The 17,011-nt window shown below is 45.0% G+C and overlaps 1 protein-coding gene across 1 annotated transcript in view; it reads right to left on the bottom strand.

The window, feature by feature from the left end:
• Positions 1-17,011, bottom strand: part of LOC126419448 (heparan-alpha-glucosaminide N-acetyltransferase) — a 314,616-nt gene that overhangs the window by 199,797 nt on the left and 97,808 nt on the right. The gene's annotated exons all lie outside the window — the stretch shown is intronic.

The raw sequence follows: 17,011 nt of genomic DNA, 5'->3' as shown, positions 1-17,011 counted from the left end.
TCTTCGATACCTCTTCACCGTCTCACAAACAAACTGTCAGTTTTCAGCTTAACCTAGACCTCAGGCTAAGCTATATATCAGGCTGTCCCCAAAACCGAGAACTCAAAAAATTATGTGTTGTCACTGTTCTACTTCTCCTTGTAAACGTATGACATCACACGTCACATCATTACATCACGAGTCAAAGTCAACGTTCGATACCGGTTAGTTGAATCCTTATTTTACATACCTTTGGTGAAGCTGATCCCTCGAAGGTACTGCACTGTACCAATGTGATGTGCGAAATACTTAATTGTAGTCGCTTAATAACGGTGTCAGGTCGCACGTTTCGTTCGTATTTTCTATTTCACGGACAAACGCTTTTCACGTCTCGTGTAAACGTGCTCATTTCTGGAACGACGAAAGAATCGTTGGGAATGGAGAAAGGTACTAGGTCTGAGAGGTGGGAATCAGTTCCGCCCCACCCTATCTACGCCCAATGTGCTGAGAGAGTGACAGCCGGCTTAAGGGGCTCCGGAAAGGCTCAAAATCATGAAAAGTTCAATTTTTACTTTTTTGCGTTTTCTGAATCTGCAGACTATTACCTTTTAATAGATATATAATTTATTCAATTCCGAAGACTACAACTATTTTTAAATTTTTTTTGAAATGTGTTCTACATGGGCGTGAACCACTGTGGCGCTGTTAAACTGCTGTCAAATGGTGTTATTATTAACGTCCGTGTTCATCAGGTACATTTTAGTGATGTGAGATAAAGTATGTGTTGTGGCTAACCTGTGATGGTTCAATATATATCGCTGGTGTGATTGTCGATTGTTTCATGTTTATTTACTCTGTCGTTATCTCGAAAATATTCGTAATTAATTCTGTTTCTTGAGTCTCTGTTTTGTTGAAGTATAATAATGAGTAAAAGTAAAGTTATTAGAAATCCTCTGAAGGCTTTTAAGAAAAGGAGAAATGTTGGAAAGCCAAAGGTATGTGTTATTACTGTAAACAATAAAGACGATAACCAAGTGAGTGAACCTAACCTCTCAAGTACACCTGCCCATAGCAGTCAAAGTGGGAAAGAAAATACTTCACAGAAGAAGCTTGGTTCAATGAGTGAAAACTATGAATGTTTTATGGGCGAATCGGATGTGAATGAAATATTTGATATGTCGGTTCTCAAAGGAATTTTTTCAAACTGTGTAAGATGCATTCATTGTAGTGAAGTTGGTCTGGAACTCTCCATGATAAAGCGCGTAGGACTTGCTAGTGAAATACAACTGAAATGTGATAAGTGTCCATACATGACCACCTTTTGGAACAGTGTTGCAGTAACTGCAACTGAAGAAAATGGTAGCAAAATCTACGAACACAACAACGAGCGATGCTTGCTTTAGACAAGGAACGCCTTCGGGCTGCAGACAGGGCTGTAAAGAGTCTAGAAATACAAGCAAGAGTAAACAGGAGGAGGAACAAGAGGAAGCTGGAGGAGGAGTTTGCAGAGGATGAAGATAATCCATCCTATGGACCTGGAATGCACTAAAAAGTTAATCCAATCTTTGTCGCTCGATTCCCAAAACTTTTATTCTCTCATACTAATTACATGTTTTCTAAGGATCTTCCAAACATATTTGTTTCAAACTTTCAGTAAATGTTACACAGTACCTTCTGCATAATTTAACACAGCCTTTTTCCAAAAAACTGTATATTTTTGAATATATAAATAAAAAATTGCAAAAAAATGTTGTGAATTTTGATTACAATTGAAAAAAAATCATCTTTAATAACTGAACTAAAATTTTGTAAAATCCCTGTGTTAAGTTGTAGCCGATATTCCAATAAATAATCTGTAAGAAGTTCAACTTCCTACCTCAAATACTTTGTGAGGAAAGATGTAATTTATAAGGGTTATTTTAACATTGCAAGTATAGGGCGTTCCGGAGCCCCTTAAACACGGAACGGTGACGGTGCGTGAGAGAGCGCGAACAACTTAGCGGCAGGTGTCTGCTTGAGCAGTGGATCTCTGGTCCAGTCTGAAGCGACTCGGCCTGTATGCTGGCGCCTCGCCCGGGAATTCACGAAGCCAGGGAAAGCTAGCTGTTTGGCGGCCAGCTGATCTACAAGGCAAAAGGTCTCTCTGTTCCCGCGGTTGCTACGAGCTTGCATGTTATAGTAACTCTGACATGACGCGCGCTATGCCTTTACAGACATACGAGAAGATATTCGCACGAATGATGAAAGCGAGTGTTGATCGCTGGAGGATACCGTAATGCGCAAGCAAATGTGAAGGACGACAGCTCTACCTTCCCGTGTGTAAATGGCTTTAGTTTTACTTGGTGCGTCGGATTAGAACTGAAATTCCAGCTTTCGACGATAACCCCCACCGTCTTCTTCGGGGGCAACTCACTGCCGTCATGCAACTAGAGATCGTGTCGATGTGTGTGGTGCTGGTGGCGCCCACAGGAACGTAAACAGCTCGACGAATTCCTCTGCGGTCTGATAACGCTGCAAGTTCGCTTCCACGCACCACTAAGGTTACACAGCCGGTCCCCACTTCAAGATACTGTTGCTCGCCCTGATCTCTACGGCCTTCGTGATAACCGAGTCCGCAGTGGAGGAATGTTTTTGACTGACGGAATGGTTACGGGCTCCAAATACTGTCATTCTTTACAACTACACTCCTGGAAATTGAAATAAGAACACCGTGAATTCATTGTCCCAGGAAGGGGAAACTTTATTGACACATTCCTGGGGTCAGATACATCACATGATCACACTGACAGAACCACAGGCACATAGACACAGGCAACAGATCATCCACAATGTCGGCACTAGTACAGTGTATATCCACCTTTCGCAGCAATGCAGGCTGCTATTCTCCCATGGAGACGATCCTAGAGATGCTGGATGTAGTCCTGTGGAACGGCTTGCCATGCCGTTTCCACCTGGCGCCTCAGTTGGACCAGCGTTCGTGCTGGACGTGCAGACCGCGTGAGACGACGCTTCATCCAGTCCCAAACATGCTCAATGGGGGACAGATCCGGAGATCTTGCTGGCCAGGGTAGTTGACTTACACCTTCTAGAGCACGTTGGGTGGCACGGGATACATGCGGACGTGCATTGTCCTGTTGGAACAGCAAGTTCCCTTGCCGGTCTAGGAATGGTAGAACGATGGGTTCGATGACGGTTTGGATGTACCGTGCACTATTCAGTGTCCCCTCGACGATCACCAGTGGTGTACGGCCAGTGTAGGAGATCGCTCCCCACACCATGATGCCGGGTGTTGGCCCTGTGTGCCTCGGTCGTATGCAGTCCTGATTGTGGCGCTCATCTGCACGGCGCCAAACACGCATACGACCATCATTGGCACCAAGGCAGAAGCGACTCTCATCGCTGAAGACGACACGTCTCCATTCGTCCCTCCATTCACGCCTGTCGCGACACCACTGGAGGCGGGCTGCACGATGTTGGGGCGTGAGCGGAAGACGGCCTAACGGTGTGCGGGACCGTAGCCCAGCTTCATGGAGACGGTTGCGAATGGTCCTCGCCGATACCCCAGGAGCAACAGTGTCCCTAATTTGCTGGGAAGTGGCGGTGCGGTCCCCTACGGCACTGCGTAGGATCCTACGGTCTTGGCGTGCACCCGTGCGTCGCTGCGGTCCGGACCCAGGTCGACGGGCACGTGCACCTTCCGCCGACCACTGGCGACAACATCGATGTACTGTGGAGACCTCACGCCCCACGTGTTGAGCAATTCGGCGGTACGTCCACCCGGCCTCCCGCATGCCCACTATACGCCCTCGCTCGAAGTCCGTCAACTGCACATACGGTTCACGTCCACGCTGTCGCGGCATGCTACCAGTGTTAAAGACTGCGATGGAGCTCCGTATGCCACGGCAAACTGGCTGACAGCCCGCATCTCGTGGTCGTGCGGTAGCGTTCTCGCTTCCCACGCCCGGGTTCCCGGGTTCGATTCCCGGCGGGGTCAGGGATTTTCTCTACCTCGTGATGGCTGGGTGTTGTGTGCTGTCCTTAGGTTAGTTAGGTTTAAGTAGTTCTAAGTTCTAGGGGACTGATGACCATAGATGTTAAGTCCCATAGTGCTCAGAGCCACTGGCTGACACTGACGGCGGCGGTGCACAAATGCTGCGCAGCTAGCCATTCGACGGCCAACACCGCGGTTCCTGGTGTGTCCGCTGTGCCGTGCGTGTGATCATTGCTTGTACAGCCCTCTCGCAGTGTCCGGAGCAAGTATGGTGGGTCTGACACACCGGTGTCAATGTGTTCTTTTTTCCATTTCCAGGAGTGTATAAAAGTGCGAAACTTTCGCAGAGGTCCCCTGGTTTATTGTGTTTGTCGACCGTCCAAAAAGATGCTGCGCCCGGTTAAGGATAGTGTTGCACTCATAGTCTCTGGATCTTACAACATACCTTCGCAGTGCTAAAGCGACTATATACAGTATGCGATCAAAAGTATCCGGACACCCCCCAAAACACACGTTTTTCATATTACGTGCAGTGTGTTGCCACCTACTGCCAGGTACTCCATATCAGCGACCCCAGTAGTCATTAGACATCGTGAGAGAGCAGAATGGGGCGCTCCGCGGAACTCACGGACTTCGAACGTGGTCAGGTCTCTGGGTGTCACTTGGGTCATACGTCTATACGTGTGATTTACACATTCATAAGCATCCCTTGGTCCACTGTTTCCGCAGTGATAGTGAAGTGGAAACGCGAAGAAACACGTACAGCACAAAAGCGTACAGGCCGACGTCGTCTGTTGACTGACAGGGACTCCCGCCGGAGATTCGAGTCCTCCCTCGGGCATGGGTGTGTGTGTGTGTTGTTCTTAGCGTAAGTTAGCTTAAGTAGTGTGTAAGTCTAGGGACCGATATCCTCAGCACTTTGGTCCCTAAGGAATTCAGACACACACATAAATACAGCTTTCCTGTTTGCTAACAATGTTTCACTAGTGCATTTTTATACCTATATATTTATATATTAAAAGGTATATCGCCTATGTGTGTCTAAGCATTTGTTACAGTAACGACTAAAAATCTGAAACGTCGGAAAGGCACATTTTGAGATTTATTGGTAACAATGTTTTCCTTTTATATAGATACGTGTGTGTGTGTTAAAAATATACATATATTAAAGAATTAGGTACCTGAAAACACGACAGTATTAGAATTCAAAGCAGCTGGTCAACATTTCCCCTTTTATTTCAGATATATCCAGTAGGCATCTACATAAACACTTGAGTATACGAATGCAACATTGTGTCAAAATATCAAATGGTTCAAATGGCTCTGAGCATTATGGGACTCAACATCTTAGGTCATAAGTCCCCTAGCACTTAGAACTACTTAAACCTAACTAACCTAAGGACATCACACACAGCCATGCCCGAGGCAGGATTCGAACCTGCGACCGTAGCGATCGCGCGGTTCCGGACTGCAGCGCCAGAACCGCACGGCCACCGCGGCCGGCGTCAAAATATCAAAGCATCTCATGAAGAACTGTTGGTGATTTGAGATTTTGAACATCCACAGTTGTACATACACAGAAAATGCAGATCTTCCTAATTCCAAATCTCGTTAAGTTTTTTACCGATTGCTTCGAAATTTTGACACAACGTTGCTTTCGTATACGTCCGCATTTTTGTACCTATTTTTTAAATGTATGTAATACATAAATTTATATAAATGTAATAATACGAAAACGTTGTTATAAAACATCTCAAAAAGATGCATATACGAGGTCATTCAATAATTAAGGAGACAAATTAGTCTGCGGAAAAAACTGTTAGTAGGGCAAGTTTGGTACTTTTATGGCTTTGAGTTGGCATCACTAGGATATGGCCTGGTCAGCTAATGTATCAACATCGTTTTGGTTGTTGTTGTTGTGATCCTCAGCCCTGAGACTGGTTTGATGCAGCTCTCCATGCTACTCTACACTGTGCAAGCTTCTTCATTTCCCAGTACCTACTGCAGCATACATCCTTCTGAATCTGCTTAGTGTATTCATCTCTTGGTCTCCCTCTACGATTTTTACCCTCCACGCTGCCCTCCAATACTAAATTGGTGATTCCTCGATGTCTCAGAACATGTCCTAGCAACCGATCCCTTCTTATAGTCAAGTTGTGGCACAAGCGCCTATTCTCCCCAATTCTATTCAATACCTCCTCATTAGTTATGTGATCTACCCATCTAATCTTCAGCATTCTTCTATAGCACCACATTTCGAAAGCTTCTATTCTCTTCTTGTCCAAACTATTTATCTCCACGTTTCACTTCCATACATTGCTACACCCCATACAAATACTTTCAGAAACGACTTCCTGACACATAAATCTATACTCGATGTTAACAAATTTCTCTTCTTCAGAAACGCTTTCCTTGCCATTGCCAGTCTACATTTTATATCTTCTCTACTTCGACGATCATCAGTTATTTTGCTCCCCAAATAGGAAAACTCCTTTACTACTTTAAGTGTCTCATTTCCTAATCTAATTCCCTCAGCATCACCCAACTTAATTCGACTACATTCCATTATCCTCGTTTTGCTTTTGTTGATGTTCATCTTACACCCTCGTTTCAAGACACTGTCCATTCCGTTCAACTGCTCTTCCAAGTCCTTTGCTGTCCCTGACAGAATTACAATGTCATCGGCGAACCTCAAAGTTTTTAATTCTTCTCCATGGATTTTAATTCCTACTCCGAATTTTTCATTTGTTTCCTTTACTGCTTGCTCAATATACTGATTGAATAACATCGGGGATAGGCTACAGCCCTGTCTCACTCCCTTCCCAACCACTGCATCCCTTTGATGTCCCTCGACTCTTATAACTGGCATCTGGTTTCTGTACAAATTGTAAATAGCCTTTCGCTCCCTGAATTTTACCCCTGCCACCTTCAGAATTTGAAAGAGAGTATTCCAATCAACGTTGTCAAAAGCTTTCTCTAAGTCTACAAATGCTAGAAACGTAGGTTTGCCTTTCCTTAATCTTTCTTCTAAGATAAGCCGTAGGGTCAGTATTTTCTCCGCCAGCCGGAGTGGCCGAGCGGTTCTAGGCGCTACAGTCTGGAACCGCGCGACCGCTACGATCGCAGGTTCGAATCCTGCCTCGGGCATGGACGTGTGTGATGTCCTTAGGTTAGTTAGGTTTAAGTAGTTCTAGGTTCTAGGGGACTGATTACCTTAGAAGTTAAGTCCCATAGTGCTCAGAGCCATTTTTTGAGTATTGCCTCACGTGTTCCAACATTTCTACGGAATACAAACTGATCTTCCCCGAGGTCGGCTTCTACTAGTTTTTCCATTCGTCTGTAAAGTATTCGTGTTAGTATTTTGCAGCTGTGACTTATTAAACTGATAGTTCGGTAATTTTCACATCTGTCAACACCTGCTTTGTTTGGGATTGGAATTATTGTATTCTTCTTGAAGTCTGAGGTTATTTCACCTGTCTCGTACATCTTGCTCACCAGATGGTAGAGTTTTGTCAGGACTGCCTCTCCCAAGACTGTCAGTAGTTCTATTGGAATATTGTCTACTCCCGGGGCCTTGTTTCGACTCAGGTCTTTCAGTGCTCTGTCAAACTCTTCACGCAGTATCGTATCTCCCATTTTATCTTCATCCTCTTCCATTTCGATAATATTGTCCTCAAGTACATCGCCCTTGTATAGACCCTCTATATACTCCTTCCACCTTTCTGCTTTCCCTTCTTTGCTTAGAACTGGGTTTCCATCTGAGCTCTTGATATTCATACAAGTGGTTCTCTTATATCCAAAGGTCTCTTTAATTTTCCTGCAGGCAGTATCTATCTTACCCCTAGTGAGATAAGCCTCTACATCCTTACATTTGTCCTCTAGCCATCCCTGCTTAGCCATTTTGCACTTCCTGTCGATCTCATTTTTGAGGCATTTGTATTCCTTTTTGCCTGCTTCATTTACTGCATTTTTGTATTTTCTCCTTTTATCAATTAAATTCAATATTTCTTCTGTTACCCAAGGGTTTCTACTAGCCCTCGTCTTTTTACCAATTTGATCCTCTGCTGCCTTCATTATTTCATCCCTCAAAGCTACCCATTCTTCTTCTACTGTATTTCTTTCCCCCATTCCTGTCAATTGTTCCCTTATGCTCTCCGTGAAACTCTGTACAACCTCTGGTTCTTTCAGTTTATCCAGGTCCCATCTCCTTAAATTCCCGCCTTTTTGCAGTTTCTTCAGTTTCAATCTGCAGTTCATAACCAATAGATTGAGGTCAGAGTCCACATCTGCCCCTGGACATGTCTTGCAATTTAAAACCTGGTTCCTAAATCTCTGTCTTACCATTATATAATCTATCTGATACCTTTTAGTATCTCCAGGGTTCTTCCATGTATACAACCTTCTTTCATGATTCTTGAACCAAGTGTTAACTATGATTAAGTTATGCTCTGTGCAAAATTCTACCAGGCGGCTTCCTCTTTCATTTCTTAGCCCCAATCCATATTCACCTACTATGTTTCTTTCTCTCCCTTTTCCTACTATCGAATTCCAGTCACCCATGACTATTAAATTTTCGTCTCCCTTCACTACCCGAATAATTTCTTTTATCTCATCATACATTTCATCAATTTCTTCGTCATCTGCAGAGCTAATTGGCATATAAACTTTTACTACTGTAGTAGGCGTGGGCTTCGTGTCGTTTGACCTCAAAAATACATTTCAAGATAGCGTGTCCGCTGAATGATCCACATTAGTTGAACAACATTCTGTTATTCGTTTTTTACTTGCTGAAGGCGAGAAACAAGTGAATATGTACTGTAGAATGTGTAAAGTTTATGATGAAGGTTGTATGAATCGTGCAAATTTTTACAAGTGGATAGAGCAGTTCAAAAATGGTCGCGACTATGTGACTGACGAGCACCGTTCTGGCCGACCAGTTGCAGTTACAACTCCCTCGCTTGAAAGTTGAATCGACGACATTATTCGTGCCGACTGCCTTGTGACTATGGAAATTATAGCTGATAAGGTTCGAGTTAGTACTGGTACAGTTCATAACATTATTTGTAACAATCTGAAGTTCCGCAAAACATACGCAAGATGGGTCCCAAAGGAGTTGACGCGACTACGTAAGGAAACAAGGTTGAGAGTGTGCATAGAGCTAAAGAAACGTTATGAAAGAGAAGGTGAGCACTTCCTCAACAAAATTTTAACTTGTGGTGAAACTTGGGTTTGCTGTTATGAGCCAGAATCAAAAGACAAACCATGGAGTGGAAGCACACCAGCTCACCTGTCAAGAAAAAATTCAAAACCCAAGCAGCAGCCGGGAAAGTCATGTTGAAGGTGTTTTGAGATGCTGAATGTCCAGTTTTTTGTGATTATCTCGGAGAGCAGCGTACAACGAACAGCAAATACTACTCGGATTTGCTTTTAAACAGGGTGAAGCCAGCCATGAGAGGGAGATGTCATGGATCTCAGAGGACAGGTGTGATTCTCCAGCAAGACAACGCACGTTCTCATATTGCTCAACTAACCCGCGAAACCATCGAAAAAATGGGCTGGGAAGTACTGCGTCATCACCCTTAAAGTTCTGATTTAGCAGCTAGTCATTTCCATTAGCTTGGTGCACTGAAGGAGGAATTACGTGCGAAGAGGTTCCAGGACAACGAGGACGTGTACAAGTTTGTTCAGACATCAAGATAAGGAGTTCTTTGCAGCCGGAATAAAAAAAAGCTTGTAGCCCGATGGAAAAGTGCATAAATGTTCAAGGAGACTATGTTGAACAGTAGAAAAAGTATTCTTTTGTAAAAATAAACGCTTTTTTCTCCAGACTAATGTGTCTCTTTAATTAGTGAATGACCCACGTACATATATACCGTATATTACAGTATTAGGACCTAAAACATGACCGAATTATAATGAAACATTGTGTCAAAATTTCTAAGCAATCGGTCAAGAACTTTGTGAGAAACACGATTGTGAACAAACAAACATTTACAGTTTTATTTATATAGATGTTAAGAACTGCCTCTTTTACAGAAGCGGTTTTCTTGCAATTGCCGGCCTGCCTCTTATATCATCTCTACTTCGACCACCGTCAGTCAGTCTGCTGCTCGAACAGCAGTACTCATGTAGCTGGTTTAGTTTCTCATTTCATAACCTAAACCCGTCTACTTCGTTTGGTTTAATTCAGACACTTGTACACTAGTGAAATCTGCTTTACGTTATGACTACTAGCCCGCATCTCGTGGTCGTGCGGTAGCGTTCTCGCTTCCCACGCCCGGGTTCCCGGGTTCGATTCCCGGCGGGGTCAGGGATTTTCTCTGCCTCGTGATGGCTGGGTGTTGTGTGCTGTCCTTAGGTTAGTTAGGTTTAAGTAGTTCTAAGTTCTAGGGGACTGATGACCATAGATGTTAAGTCCCATAGTGCTCAGAGCCATACGTTATGACTACTTCAGATGTGGTGAGTCTGCGGTACTGCATTTTATAAAGCATGGTGCGGCCTGTCTTTCTACCGGCGGACTTGACAACCCGCGAAATGTTCACGCGATTTGCACCGCTGCGTCGTCTTCCACTTGGCAAAGCTCAAAGAAGTCAGGCAGGAAGAAGCGTTTCTGCGGTTTGGCGACGTCAGCATTCGGTGAAAAACCGCCTCACCCGACTCTTCCTGCAGGAGGCGACTGCGGGGTCGGTCGGCTGCAGTACATGTCGGCGCCTGCACTGGAGGAAGCAAAGCCGTGCGGCCACGCAACGCGCTGAGAAAAGTACACAGGGTGTCCCAGAAATGCTGCGACAAACCTCGACGGGTTGTGGAGGGGGCCTCGAGGAACAATTCGAGGGTAGGAACCCGTGTCCAGGAATGTCATCCAGCGACGCTACAGGCCGTCAAGGTTATAGGTGCCGGCTACTGCCGCTAGCCCACCTCTTCGGCAGCAAAGGTGACTCTACGCTGACGGACCATAAGGCGGAACATGTCGCAATGTGGCTTTTTATTCAGTGATCACGACTGACTGCCACGATAGCCAGTGGAGAAGATGAAGCTAGCTGCGGCGTGGACATGCCTTGTCTCCTAACAATGCGATGCTCTGTTGCCTCAGTGGATGACGGTTAGGGACGTGCGTTTCCATCTTCATTTTATGCTCCTTCTGGAACCCTCTAAAATCACCAATGTTTTTCGGTATACAAGAGAAAAATAAACTGCAGCTGGAAAAGCCATGTTCCAAAATGAGGCAACAGAGAATCGCATTCACAGGAGATTCTACGCAGCAGTTAGCTCCATCTTCTCCACTGGCAATAGCGGCAATCATTTGTGATCACTGAATAACAAACAACATTGCCAGACGTTCCGCCTACGAGCCGTTAGCGCACAGGAGTCATGTTTGCTGCTGAACGTGTTGCCTAGTGACAGGCGCCAGCGCATATAATTGGGACGCTCCGTAGCGTCTTCAGATGATGTTTCCGGGCTTTGGTTTCCCAACTTCGATCTGTTCCTCAAGACACTCTCTACAACCCCCTGAAGTCTGTCGCAATATTTCTGGGACATCCTGTATAAACAGAGCAGAGACAAAGACAAATAGGCAGTGAATCTAACTACGAACCTGGCCTCAAATGGGCAAATCCAATGACATCAGCGACTCTGACAAAGGGCAGATTGTTATGACCCGAGGCCTAGGAACCACAATCCCAGAAACGTAGTTAATCAGCTATTTGCAAGCTACTGTCTTGTGTATCTCTGGAAAGTGGTTGCTGCGCGGGATTAGCCAAGCAGTTTGAGGCGCTGCAGCCATGGACTGTGCGGCTGATCCCGGCGGAGGTTCGAATCCTCCCTCGGGCATTTGTCTGTGTGTTTGTCCTTAGGATAATTTAGGTTAAGTAGTATGTAAGCTTAGGGACTGATGACCTTAGCAGTTAAGTCCCATAAGATTTCACAAACATTTGAACATTTTGAAACTGGTTGAAGGACGGTGAAAGCACGAGTTGGCGAGAAGATGTTGGATGTCCACGCCTCATCACTTAACGTGGAAGTCGGAGATGCGGAGATGTGCTTGCTGTGTAAAGGAGAATAGGTGGCATCTGTGATTGTTATGACGGCGTAGTACAAGGCTGATACAGGCACAAGTGTTTCGGGGCGCACTGTCTAGCGCAGACGGGGCTACGCAGCAGACAACCCCTACGTGTTCGTTTGTGTGCACCCAACGACACTGCCTATTGCCATTGCCGTGTGCGCGGAATAATTGAGACTGGACTGTGGATCAATGAAAACGTGTGGCATGAATGGAGTTCCCTGTTACGCCAGGTCGATGTTCATATCTGGAAAGTCCTCAGCCAGGCGAGCGCCTGTTCTAAGCAAAAAACATCTCAATGTGAGCCGTTTCATTGGCTCTTTTCAGCTCCATTCAGCCTTTGTATATTCATTTGCATCTCTGTTGGTCGATGCATCTGTGCTTTCCATTCTGGGTCCGCAGCTCGTGGTCGTGCGGTAGCGTTCTCGCTTCCCGCGCCCGGGTTCCCGGGTTCGATTCCCGGCGGGGTCAGGGATTTTCTCTGCCTCGTGATGACTGGGTGTTGTGTGATGTCTTTAGGTTAGTTAGGTTTAAGTAGTTCTAAGTTCTAGGGGACTGATGACCATAGATGTTAAGTGCTCAGAGCCATTTTTCCATTCTGGAGAGAAGCATGAAAAGCAGAGCATTTAGACAGCTGCGGTAGCACTTTAATAGGCAGATACTGTCATTTCTCAATTTATACGTTACATTTCACGCATCTACAGATATATTACTCTGAAGCGCCAAAGAAATTGGTATAGGCAGGAGCACTCACATACAGAGATATGTGAACAGGCAGAATACGGCGCTACGATCGGCAACGCCTGTATAAGACAACAAGTGTCTGGTGCAGTTGTCAGATCGATTACTGCTGGTACAGTGGCAGGTTATCAAGATTTAAGTGAGTTTGAAGGTAGTGTTATAGTCGGCGCACAGGGGATGGGACACAGCATTTTCCCTTACGACCACTTCACGAGTGGACCGTGAATATCAGGAATCCGGTAAAACATCAAATCTCCGACGTCGCTACGGCCGGAAAAATATCCTGCAGGAAAGGGGCTAACGAAGACTGAATGGAATCGTTCAACTTGACGGAAGTGCAGCCCTTCCGCAAAATTGCTGCAGATTTCAATGCTGGGCTGTCAACTAGAGTCAGCGTGCGAACCAATCAACGAAAAACATCATCGATATGGGCTTTCGGAGCTGAAGGTCCGCTCGTGTACCCTTGATGACTGCAGGACACAAAGCTTTACGCCTCGCCTGGACCCTTCACACCGACATTGGACTGTTGATGACTGGAGACAAGTTGCCTGCTCGGACGAGTCTCGTTTCAAATTGTATCGAGCAGATGGACGTGTACGGATATGGAGACAACCTCACGAGTCCATGGACCCTGCATTTCAGCTGTTGTCTGTTCAAGCTGGTGCAAGCTCTGTAATGGTGTGGGGCGTGTGCAGTTGGAGTGATATGCGACCACTGATACATCTAGATACGACTGTGACCGGTGACACGCACGTAAGCATCGTGTCTGATCACCTGCATCCATTCATGTCCATTGTGCATTCCGACGGACTTGGACAATTCCAGCAGGACAATGCGACACCGCACACGTCAAGAATTGCTACAGAGTGTCTCCAGAGCACTCTTCTAAGTTTACACACTTCCGCTGGTCACCAAACTTCCCAGACAAGAACTTTATTGAGCACATCTGGGATGCCTTTCAACGTGCTGTTTAGAAGAGATCTCCACACACTTGTACTCTTGCATATTTATCGACAGCCCTGTAAAATTCATGGTGTCAGTTCCCTCCCGCACTACTTCAGACATAGTCGAGTCCATGCCACGTCGTTCTACGTGATCGTGGGGGCCCTACGCGATATTAGGCAGGTGTACCAGTTTCTATGGCTCTTCAGTGTTAGTGTATATATAGTCCTGTTATAGTGTTTGTTACGTTTCTATGCTATATTTCTGTGTTTACCTTTCCCATTCCTTGTCTCATATGCTCTTGTGTGTGTGTGTGTGTGTGTGTGTGTGTGTGTGTGTGCGCGCGCGCGCGCGATGCTTACATATATTTCTTGGACAGTGATATTTTAATGTGGAAGTGACAGTTTAGCCAGTTTCATGTAGAGACTTAGTAGTTTCTGGTGGGTCAAAGAGATGTCTGTGGAGATTAGTTAGTACCTGCTGTAGCAGTTGGCACAGGTATCCGGAATGTATTTGCTTTGCTAAATTCCGCTACTACATGTTGACCTCCGACTGCTGGCCTGAGTTGTCACTGTTTGCTGTGTCGTCGGAAGGTGAGGTTGTCTGCTCTGGTTGTCTCCTATAATGTAAGTTAGGTAGTTCGAATGTGTAAGGATTTGGTTGAGGATGAGTTGCTAACACGTTTCTTAGGACTATAAATCATACCGGAATATCTATTTCAGTTAGGGTGTCAGCTGTGATTATTAATATTTTAGTTATTTAACGCTATTCTCTGCAATATCGCTACTTTACGATGAGAGAGTTCTTTGTACAACGTACGTCTTGTTTCAATTAATGTGTGTCTTTACGTGTGAATGCGTTGTGTGTATGTGTTTGTCATGTTGGAGTTCTTTTTCCATGTTTCAGTTTTAAATTCCTTTCGAGACTTTCAGGTTTCTTGAAGCGTGTGAACTGGTAAGACCACGTGCTTCTCATGTTGTGCATTAAAGCATTCCACTCTGTAAATCTCATCTTTTTTCTGTAATTTATTTTTATAAGTTTCCGTGAGTAAATAATTTTACTGTATTTGAGTAACATTCGTGAGTTCGGTGCTTCTATGTGTTGGTTAGCTAAACTGGACCAAGTGTCTTTCGGCCACGTGAGGAGCTTTCACCTCAACTTTATCATACATTCAAGCCTACTGTTCAACTTGAGTTTCAATCGTATGAGAATTTGCTTTCATCCAATATATATTCCGCATTTTTTTTACCTCTGAGATGGAGAATTTCTACACAAGTTACCGACCACGTGGTTGATCAATAAAGCTAAAATTTCTCTGTTCCATCGTGCTTTAATCTGGTGTGTAAATTTATTCCTATGTTCTGTTCTTTCTGCGAGTGTATTGTGGGTGAATGTGCCAGTGCATGTAGATGAGACGAATCCTTCCCTATACTAAATCGAGGCTTTTCCACATGTTAAGATATAGTTTCTGAAATAGCTACTGTGAGGTACGAAGAATATCAGGCATTCCTTTAGTAACCATCATTGTTCGTAATTGAAATTTTTAGCGATTTTATTCCTGAATAAATATTAAGTGTTTTCTGAATAATGTTTCGTAACGTTGTTTGTGCTTCCCGTTCAACTTTTTGGTGTAGCTGCCTCAGAGCCATCTGATTTGACTATTTGGTTTTTTCTTTAAATAGATTATATGGTGTGAATAAGGAAGTTTTATTTTGAATCCAACCTAATGCTAACCAGGGTGATAACTGTAAGAATTCAGTGCAATCCTAACTGATTTAATTACTAATCATCTCGCAGCTTTAACTGACTGATACTTACTCCATGGAGACGAGCCCTAGGCCTGCTTTCTATCTGACCATTCGGATAGGACGTGTATTTGAAGCACCAGTAGGTGCCATAAAACCAGGCACCGCCGCATGGACGCAGGCCGGTAGGGGCAGTACTGTGCTGTGGAAGACATTCACCTGTGCTGCCAAGGAATCCGCGATCGTAATCGAAGGCGCCGTAAGTAAATTAATGTCTTCCCTGAAGGTGATGGCATCTTCCAGCAGGATAAGTCTTCATGTCGCCAGCCCAGTATCGTCCTACCGTGGCCTGAGTGTCGTGATAGTAAATGTCGTTGATATCTTGGCCACCACATTCGCCTGATCTGCACCCCTTGGAACATATCTCACCTCTGCGCCCGCAAACAACCGACCCGTAATTTACGGGAATTGAGTGACAGGTGCGTAGATATCTGATGCGATATACCTCCAGAAACCTAGCAAGGACTTGTTGAATCCTTGCCACGCAGAATTGCTGATGTACTGTGTTCGGAAGGTAGAGCAACGCGATTTTTGCGCAAGTGGTCGTAATGTTCTGGCTCATCGGTCTAAACTCACAGTGGCTCCCGTGATGGCTAACATTTTGTCGCCATGTGTCCCTGCATGCTGTGACCCGGTGTTCTATTATCAGAATTACAAATTCATTGGCTACCGAATGGATTGGTGTCCCTGACATGAAAGATGAAATCAGTGAAGATACATTGCCACCAAATGACGGTTTCCCTTTTGGAGCTCATTGGCACGCGATTCCGCCACAAAGTGCCACGCTGTTATATAATTCTTGTAGTGCAACTCTAAAACAAGAACACGCCTTACTTCAATTCTGAAGTAATTTCCATTCCTGTATTTGGCTAGCAAATGCGCACGCACGAGCGTGCTAGCGTGTTTATCTCTCTCTCTCGCTCTGTGTGTGTGTTCAAAAATGGTTCAAATGGCTCTGAGCACTATGGGACTTAACTTCTGAGGTCATCAGTCCCCTAGAACTTAGAACTACTTAAACGTAACTAACCTAAGGACAGCACACAACACCCAGTCATCACGAGGCAGAGAAAATCCCTGACCCCGCCGGGAATCGAACCCGGGAACCCGGGCGTGGGAAGCGAGAACGCTACCGCACGACCACGAGCTGCGGATTGTGGGGGGGGGGGGGGGGGGGGCAGGGGGAGGGATTCTTCATCACCAGACTTGTGCGCCAATGTCTTGGATTACATTCCAGTTCAGGAGTCTCTCATCCAGTCTCATGATACGTGACACTGATACGTGATCCATTCATTGGATCAGAAAGTTAGTCTCGACGTTCCTATTGATGCTACTCGAGAGGATGATAGAAGGCACGATTATGGTGTAATGTACGCGTATCATGGGACACCTCATCTTTTTTATTAACGCACATCTTTTTAATTATTAATATGTACATTAATACCTGAATTTGCCTCTGGACTCAGTACCTCTTTGATTTCATTGTATGGATGTAAA

The sequence above is a fragment of the Schistocerca serialis genome, chromosome 1 (assembly GCF_023864345.2).
Source record: "Schistocerca serialis cubense isolate TAMUIC-IGC-003099 chromosome 1, iqSchSeri2.2, whole genome shotgun sequence".
In the NCBI taxonomy this organism is placed as follows: domain Eukaryota; kingdom Metazoa; phylum Arthropoda; class Insecta; order Orthoptera; family Acrididae; genus Schistocerca; species Schistocerca serialis.
This window is presented reverse-complemented; position numbering and strand designations above follow the sequence as displayed.